The sequence below is a fragment of the Piliocolobus tephrosceles genome, chromosome 5, assembly GCF_002776525.5.
Source record: "Piliocolobus tephrosceles isolate RC106 chromosome 5, ASM277652v3, whole genome shotgun sequence".
Lineage (NCBI taxonomy): Eukaryota > Metazoa > Chordata > Mammalia > Primates > Cercopithecidae > Piliocolobus > Piliocolobus tephrosceles.
The window spans coordinates 83,356,667-83,365,035 of record NC_045438.1 but is presented as its reverse complement, the minus strand read 5'-3'; the positions used below and the strand labels follow the sequence as shown (position 1 = coordinate 83,365,035).

The following is an 8,369-nucleotide window of genomic DNA, read 5'->3' as shown; positions in this document are numbered from 1 at the left end:
TTACAGGCTTGAGCCACCGCGCCCGGCCTAAAGTTAATTTTTTTATTCCTAGGTATTTTATATTTTGATACTTTTGTAAATGATACTATTTTTAAATTGACTATATAATGCAGCAGCATAAAGCATATCTTGATCAATGGAAAGAACTTACAAAGAATGTACACTCTGCAATTATTAGATTATCTAAACATGTAAATCAGGTCAAAATGATGAGAGTGTTATCCAAATCTTTTGTTTGTTTGTTTTTTGAGACGGAGTTTCACTCTTGTTGCCCAGGCTGGAGTGCAGTGGTACAATCTCGGCTCACTGCACCCTCCGCCTCCCAGGTTCAAGCGATTCTCCTGCCTCAGCCTCCCGAGTAGCTGGGATTACAGGCATGTGCCATCATGCCCGCCTAATTTTGTATTTTTAGTAGAGACAGGGTTTCTCCATTTTGGTCGGGCTAGTCTCGAACTCCAGACCTCAGGTGATCCGCCCGCCTGGGCCTCCCAAAGTGTTGGGATTACAGGCGTGAGCCACTGCGCCCGGCCTATGCAAATCTTCTATAACCTTATTGATATTTTGTCTTCTTATCCCATCACACACTGAAAGAGAAGCATTAAAACCTCCAAGGATGCCTGGAGATCTATTTCTCTTTTATCAATGTCTTGCTTTCATATACCTTGAAGCTGTTATGAGGTGCACGTACACTTAGAATTGTTACGTCTTCTTGGCTGGGCGCGGTGGCTCACCCCTGTAATCCCAGCACTTTGGGAGGCTGAGGCAGGTGGGTTGCTTGAGCCCAGGCGTTTGAGACCAGTCTGGGAAACATGGCGAGACTCTATATGTAGAAAAAAATTTAAAAATTAGCTAGGCATGGTGGTGCATGCCTGTAGTCCCAGCTACCTGGGAGGCTGAGGTGGGAGGATAGCTTGAGCCTGGGAGGTGGAGTTTGCACCTGAGAGGTGGAGCTGACATCATGCCACTGTACTTCACCTGGGTGACAGAGAGAGATCCTGTCTCAAAATAAATAAATAAATAAATTAATTAATTATTATGTCTTCTTGTTTAAATGACCTTTTTATCATTGCAAAATGATCTCCTTTATCTTTAGAAATACTCCTTGTCTTTAAATCTGCTTTGACTGATATGTATAGGGATATGGTCAGACAGAAATGTGGGTTGTACCCCATTTGTATCTAATGAAATTTTCCTTTCTTGGAGCTGTCTTTGGGGTGGTTCTGAATCTTGTGAGGACTGATTTGCACCTCTTTGGAGATGCCTTATACATCCTTGGTTTAGTCATAATCTTGGTTAAGGTGTTTTGGTTTTTGTGAGTCGTTTGGAAGATATCTTTGGTAAAAAGTTCAAAAGCCAGGAATATTGGCTGTTTGTCCTGGATAAAATCTGATAGTAAGGGATTTGAAAATATATATTTTTTAATCTTTATGGTCATTCAGAAGTCAGCTTAATCAAAAGCTGATATTTAGACTATAATGTTTTTGTTTTCTGTTTTTTCTTTTTTTCCTTTTTCTTTTTTTTTTTTTTTTTGATAAACGAAAACTGGCCAGGTGCAGTGGCTCACACCTATAATCCCAGCACTTTGGGAGGCCGAGTTGGGAGGATCACTGAGGCCAGTAGTTCAAGATCAGTCTGGGCAACATAGTGAAATCCCATTTCCACAAAAAATAAAAATGAGCCCAGTGTTGTGACACGTACCTGTGGTCCCAGCTACTTGAGAGGCTGAGGTGGGAGGATCACTTAAGCCTGGAAGGTTGAGGCTGCAGTAAGCTGTGATTGTGCCACTGCACTCCAGCCGGAGTGACAAAGGGAGACCTTGTCTCAAAAAAAAAAAAAAAAAAAAAAGCTTTTTCTTTATCTTTTTCTTTTGGCTCCTGTTTCTGGGAATTTTTTCCAGTCGACTGAATTTCGTGTTTGTTTGTTTGTTTGTTTGTTTGTTTGTTTGTTTGTTTTGAGACGGAGTCTCACTCTGTCACCCAGGCTGGAGTGCAGTGGCGTGATCTCAGCTCACTGCAAGCTCTGCCTCCCAGGTTCATTCTCCTGCCTCAGACTCCTGAGTAGCTGGGACTACAGGCGCCCGCCACCACGCCCGACTAATTTTTTGTATTTTTAGTAGAGACGGGGTTTCACCGTGTTAGCCAGGATGGTCTTGATCTCCGAACCTCGTGATCCACCCGCCTTGGCCTCCCAAAGTGCTGGGGTTACAGGCATGAGCCACCGCGCCCAGCCTGAATTTCGTTTTTAATTATATGTTTGGTTCTTCTATTTGGTTCCTTTTTTATTGGCATGATTTTTGCTGAGAAAAATATAAAATTTCAGTGGCCAAGAAAGCTTAAAATCTCCAAATTGGCTCCTCTAAGATTTATTCTTCCATTTCTTCCCACTTCTACTTCCTTTTTGCCTTTTTTCTTTTCTTTTCTTTCTTTTTTTTTTTTTAAACAAGGTTTCACTCTGTTGCCCAGGCTGGAGTGCAGTGGCACAATCAACGGCTCACTGCAGCCTTGACTTCCCAAGGGATCCTCCCACTTCAGCCTCTCAAATAGCTAGGACCTCAGGTACACACTACCAGGCCTGGTTAATGTTTTCATTTTTTGTAGCAATGGGGTCCCACTATGTTGCCCAGGCGGGTCTCAAACTCTTGGGCTCAAGTAATCCTCCCGCCTAAGCCTCCCAAAGTGCTGGGACTACAGGCATGAGCCACTGAGTGGCTTTTTTGCCACTTTCATTTCCACATACAGAGGTCTGGAGGGGACATCTAATGGCCCTGAGACCCCTTGAGGAACACAGAAAAATGTGCCATACATCCCCTTTTTAGGGTCTTCTCTTTTCCTCCTGGAGCCTCAAGAGTCATGGGCAGGTTACTCTCATGTCTAAAGTTCCACTCTCTTTTGCGCTGAGTTTCGTGATCTCTCTGCCTTTTGGGGTAGGGATTACTTTGTACTGTGAGAGAAACCTGACCTTTCTGTGTGTGAAGACTGGTGGGTCACTGGTAAGGGCTGCAGTTTTGGAGGAGGCTAGCAGTGGTTATCACAAATGGTTATTACTACAGGAAGCTACTTAATTCTTCGTGCGTTTAGATCAAGAGAGGTGTGGTTTGGACACCTGGAGGCTGTAGGAACACCCACCACCAGGTGATAAGACTCCCATGAGGGATGATTTGATCACAGAGTAGGCAAACTGATGTTGAGTCACCCACCAGCCTTGGGGGAATATGCTTGCAACTAGGTGCAATGTGGAAACATTGCACAGCCTGATCCCACAGTGTTTCCGTTTGTTTGTTTGTTTGTTTGTTTGTTTGTTTGTTTGTTTGAGATGGAGTTTCGCTCTTGTTGCCCAGGCTGGAGTGCAATGGCGCGATCTCGGCTCACTGCAACCTCTGCCTTCCAGATTCGAGCGAATCTCCTGCCTCAGCCTCCCTAGTAGCTGGGATTACAGGTGCCCCCCCATCACACCCAGATAACTTTTTGCATTTTTAGTAGAGACGGGGTTTCACTATGTTGGCCAGGCTGGTCTCGAACTCCTGACCTCAGGCGATCCCTCCACCTTAGCCTCCCAAAGTGCTGGGATTACAGGCATGAGCCACCGCGCCCGGCTTAGTGTTTCCCTCTTTTTAAGGACCCAGGATTCAGTGTTAAAATGGGATCCTAGATTTCTGGGGTTCTAGATGCTCTCCTTCCAGCTCCCCCTGCTTTTCCCATATACTAGTATTAGACCCTAGAAGCTGCAAATGCTTTTTTGGCCCTGTTTTTTAATGGGGTCTGCCCTGAGCTCAGCGATCCAGTTAAGAAACAGAAACTAAATTTTAAAACCACGTATCTAACAAGATTGGTCTCCAAAATACAGCTTTCTAGCATTCAGTTGATTATTTGGAAAAGGTTTCTGAATTTTCTCTAGGCTTATCTGTATGTTTCCTTGTAAAATCTATAGTAAATTCCTATGACTTTGACCTTGGCATCCATGTTTAATCTTCCTCTAACACAGCCAGACTCCTTCTTCAAAACCCTTACATTCTTTCTCTTTACATTGAGATGTAAATTTGCTACTCTGTTTTCCTCTAAAACGAGGGAAAGGCTTTGGCCATGTAAGACAGATACTTTAACTTGTTCCATTTACAGAAGCACGACTTAATTTAATTGTCCTTTTGTTAACTAGTAGGTTTTAAGCTGGGCACAGTGGCATGTGCCATTGGTCCCAGCTACCTGGAGGCTGAGGCGGAAGAATTGCTTGAGCTCAGAAGTTTAAGGCTAGCATGCTCAACATAGTAAGACCATATCTCAATAAAAAATAAATAAAATAGTGAGTTTTACATATCTAATTGCTAAAATTTTTTAAATTGAAGCTGTTAAGTCTGTATGTTTGTCTGTATTTTTTAATCAATTTATTATTATTATTATTATTATTATTATTATTATTGAGATAGACTCTCACTCTGTTGCCCAGGCTGGAGTGTAGTGGCATAATCTCGGCTCACTGCAACCTCCACCTCCTGGGCTTAAATGATTCTTGTGCCTCAGCCTCCAGAATAACTGGAACTCCAAGCATGCACCACCTGGCCCAGCTAATTTTTGTATTTTCAGTAGAGACGGGGTTTCACCATGTTGGCCAGGCTGGTCTCAAACTCTGGTCCTCAAATGATCCACCCGCCTCAGCCTCCCAAAGTGCTGGGATTACAGGCGTGAGCCACCATGCCCAGCAACTTACTAATTTTTGAGACAATGTCTTACTTTGTTGCCCAGGCTGGAGTACAGTGGTGTGATTATAGTTCATTGAAGCCTTGATTACCTGGGCTCAAGTGATCATCCTGCCTCAGCTTCCTGAGTAGCTAGGACCACAGGCACACACCACCACACCTGGCTAATATTTTTTGTATAAATGGGATCTTGCTATGGTGCTCAGGCTAATCTTGAACTCCTGGACTCAAGCGATCCTCCTGTCTCAGCCTCCCAAAGGCCTGAGATTACAAGGCATGAACTACCACACATAGGTGTCTATATTTTAAGTAAAACTTTTTTTATTTTTAACTTTTTTTAGAGGCAAGGTCACACTAAATTGCCCAGGCTGAACTGCCACCTCAGTGTCCTAAGTAGCTGGGACCACAGGGACATACCACCACACCACACCTGACTGCCTGTATCTTTATGTATACATGTATAAACATGTCTGTTTGCATATTGTCTACAGGGTACCAAATTGACCTACAAATAAATGAGCACTCATAAAGTAAATAGCCCAAATGCTTTTCAAATTCACATGACTTTAGTCGTCTCTATTAAGTAAAGCTAGATTTTAAATTGCTGGTAAAATAAAATATAAATATCTTCAGAATTTTAGACATTTTTGCTTGGGTATACTGGTCATACAAATGTATGCTGTCTCTGCTATATTTTTTTAGGTAATAAAACTGTGGCTTCTGTGACATTTTTGATATTTTCTTGATTTATCTATGAGCTTATATCTTTGGTTTTGAGTTGTTAGATTCTGTGGCCTAGAGAGGTGGCCATGATGAGGCCTAAATACATATGCATATCCTTTTAGGCCACCAACTACAAGGTAAAACCAAGCCCAGTATGTCCTCCCTGACCCAGCTGTGTCTCCTGGCCATGCTAGAAAGAGTCAAATCCTCCAGGCATTGTCTTGACTGCTCTATCCTCTGTGCTGGGTTCTGCACCTGATACCAAATAATCAAAATTGCTTGACCAAGCACAGTGGCTCACACCTGTAACCCCAATACTTTGGAAGTCCAAGGTGGGTAAATCACTTGAGGCCAGGAGTTCAAGACCAGCCTAGCCGACATGGTGAAACCTCGTCTCTACTGAAAATATAAATATTAGCCAGGCATAGTGACACACACCTGGGCTACTTGGGTGGCCCAGGCACAAGAATCACTTGAACCCAGGAGGCAGAGGTTGCAGTGAGCTGAGATCATGCCACTGCATTCCAGCCTGGGCAACAGAGTGATTCTGTCTCAAAAAAAAAAAAAAAATTGTTTACTTACTAGGATTTTTGCTGGAAATTAGCATTACTAAGAGCTAAAGTTGTAGTTAATATATGTAATTAAAACTCTTAGATATAAGAGAATTCTATTTACAAAGTACATAAGAACAGTAGCAAGTGTCTTTGGTAAAGAAAGTTATTTTAAGAACATGAGGATGTGTTTTTTTTTGTTCAAGGAAAAGTAATTTTGTGTGGTTCTTCTTTTTTTTTTTTTTTTTTTTTTTTTTTTTTTGAGACAGAGTCGTCCAGGTTGGAATGCAGTGGTGCAATCTCTGCTCACTGCAAGCTCCGCCCCTTGGGTTCACTCCGAGATTCTCCTGCATCAGCCTCCCGAGTAGCTGGGACTACAGGCACCTGCCACCACACCTGGCTAATTTTTTGTGTATTTTGTAGAGACGGGGTTTCACCGTGTTAGCCAGGATGATCTCGATCTCCTGACCTCGTGATCCACCTGCCTCGGCCTCCCAAAGTGCTGGGATTATAGGCGTGAGCCACTGCACCTGGCTTTAAAGATTCTTTTAAATTAAAGAAATAAAAAACAAAATGATTGGTGAAAAAATAAGGGAAGAAAAGAGAAAAAGATAAAACTGAATGGATACAGAAAGTTTGGGGAAAAAGAGTGAAAAAAATTTGTAAGAGGGTATAAAAGGTTTATGGGACCAGGTGTGCTGGTTCACACCTGTAATTTGAGCACTTTGGGAGGCCAAGGCAGAAGATTGCTTGAGGCCAGGAGTTTGAGACCACCCTGATCAACACAGCAAGACCTAGTCTCAATTTTTAAAAAATAAATAAATAAAAGGCAATGGAAATCTTGTGTGGTCAAAGCTGATTGAGATTGGATGAATCTGTTTATAAGGTTTTATACAAAGTATCCTTATCATTAGTAATACACTGATACAAAGATAGAATTTGGTTTTCTGTTTTTTCTTTTTATCCTCAGGAATTCTTGTTCTGAGGTTTTCTTTTGAATAATATTTTCCTGTAGTGTTAACAAGAAATAGTAAGAGAGTTGCTCAACTTTTGAGTAAATTGTTAAAAAAAAAAAACAAAAAAGAGAGAGAGAGGAATTTGTCTCATAATGTCTTTAATAATTTTCAGATTGTTTGAAAAACTGAGTCTCCTCTCTACCAAAGAGCAGATTTTTTTAATCTTTTAATTATCATTTCTTATTTATTTATTTATTAAGAGAGACTCTTGCTCCTTCTCCCAGGCTGAAGTGTAATGGCACAATCACCGCTCAAACCCCTGGGCTCAATCCTCCCATCTCAGTCTCCTGAGTAGCTAGGACCATGAGCATGTGCCACCATGTCCAACTAATTTTTTTTACTTTTGTTAAAGACCGGGTCTCACCATGTTGCCCAGGCTGGTCTCAAACTTGTAGACTCAAGTGATTCTCCCACCTTGGCCTCCCAGTGTGTCGTCAATGCTATGACCCACGGTAACCAGCATGAGCTCACCCATCAGAAAATATGGAAAAGCAGAGTAACTCATGTAAGACAAAGCACCTAGATGACCAGCTTTCTGATGCCACCTGCAAGCAGAGGGACTCAGAGATCATGCAGCAAAAGCAGAAAAAGGCAAATGAGAAGAAGGAGAAACCCAAATAGCTTTGTGGCTTCATGCACAACCCTCCTGCCATTCACCAGTGTCCCTGCGTCTGCAGCAGGTGCCTTTCGTGCTTCCTTCTCCTCAGGTAGCCTCTCTGCCCCTGGCCATGGGACTGACAGAGTTACCCCTTCCCCGTGTTTTTTATTCCTGTGGGGCTCACCCCAAAGGATTAAAAGTAGCTTTGTAATTCCTTGGGGAAAAAAATAATGAAATGATGCTTAACTTTCTTTGAGTTACATGTGTATAAATGTGTTAACATGTGTTCAAAAATTGCATGAGATTCCTAAAAATCTGTTATATCTTGGCAAATTGCATTATTCTAATGCTTTTTCTCTACATTCTCTTTGTAAATCCCAGAGTGTTGTGTCTTCAAGAAGACTGATGGAAAAAAATGAAGACTCTCACAGGTACTCTGAAATACATACCTCTGCTGATAACTTAGATCACACAATTGAATTGCATAAGAATTTCAAAAACTTCAGTGAAAAAAGGTGACTCATAAAATTGCTAACCAATATCAAGCAGAGCAAGAATTAATTACATGAGACTAAAGTGATAAAGGACTGAAATTGTTGTTATTATTATGTTTTTTAGACAGGGTCTCACTCTGTCACCCAGGCTGCAGTACAGTGGCATGATCAGCTCACTGCAGCTTTGACCTCCTGGGCTCAAGCGATCCTCCCACCTCAGCTTCCTGAGCAGCTGGGCCCACAGGCATGTACCACCATGCCTGGCTAATTTTTTTTTTTTTTTTTTTTTTTTTTTTT

The 8,369-nt window shown here is 42.0% G+C and overlaps 1 pseudogene; it reads left to right on the top strand.

Moving 5' to 3' along the window:
- The first annotated feature begins 7,463 nt into the window (after positions 1 to 7,463).
- Positions 7,464 to 7,601, top strand: LOC111538025 (annotated as a pseudogene).
- Positions 7,602 to 8,369: the final 768 nt, after the last annotated feature.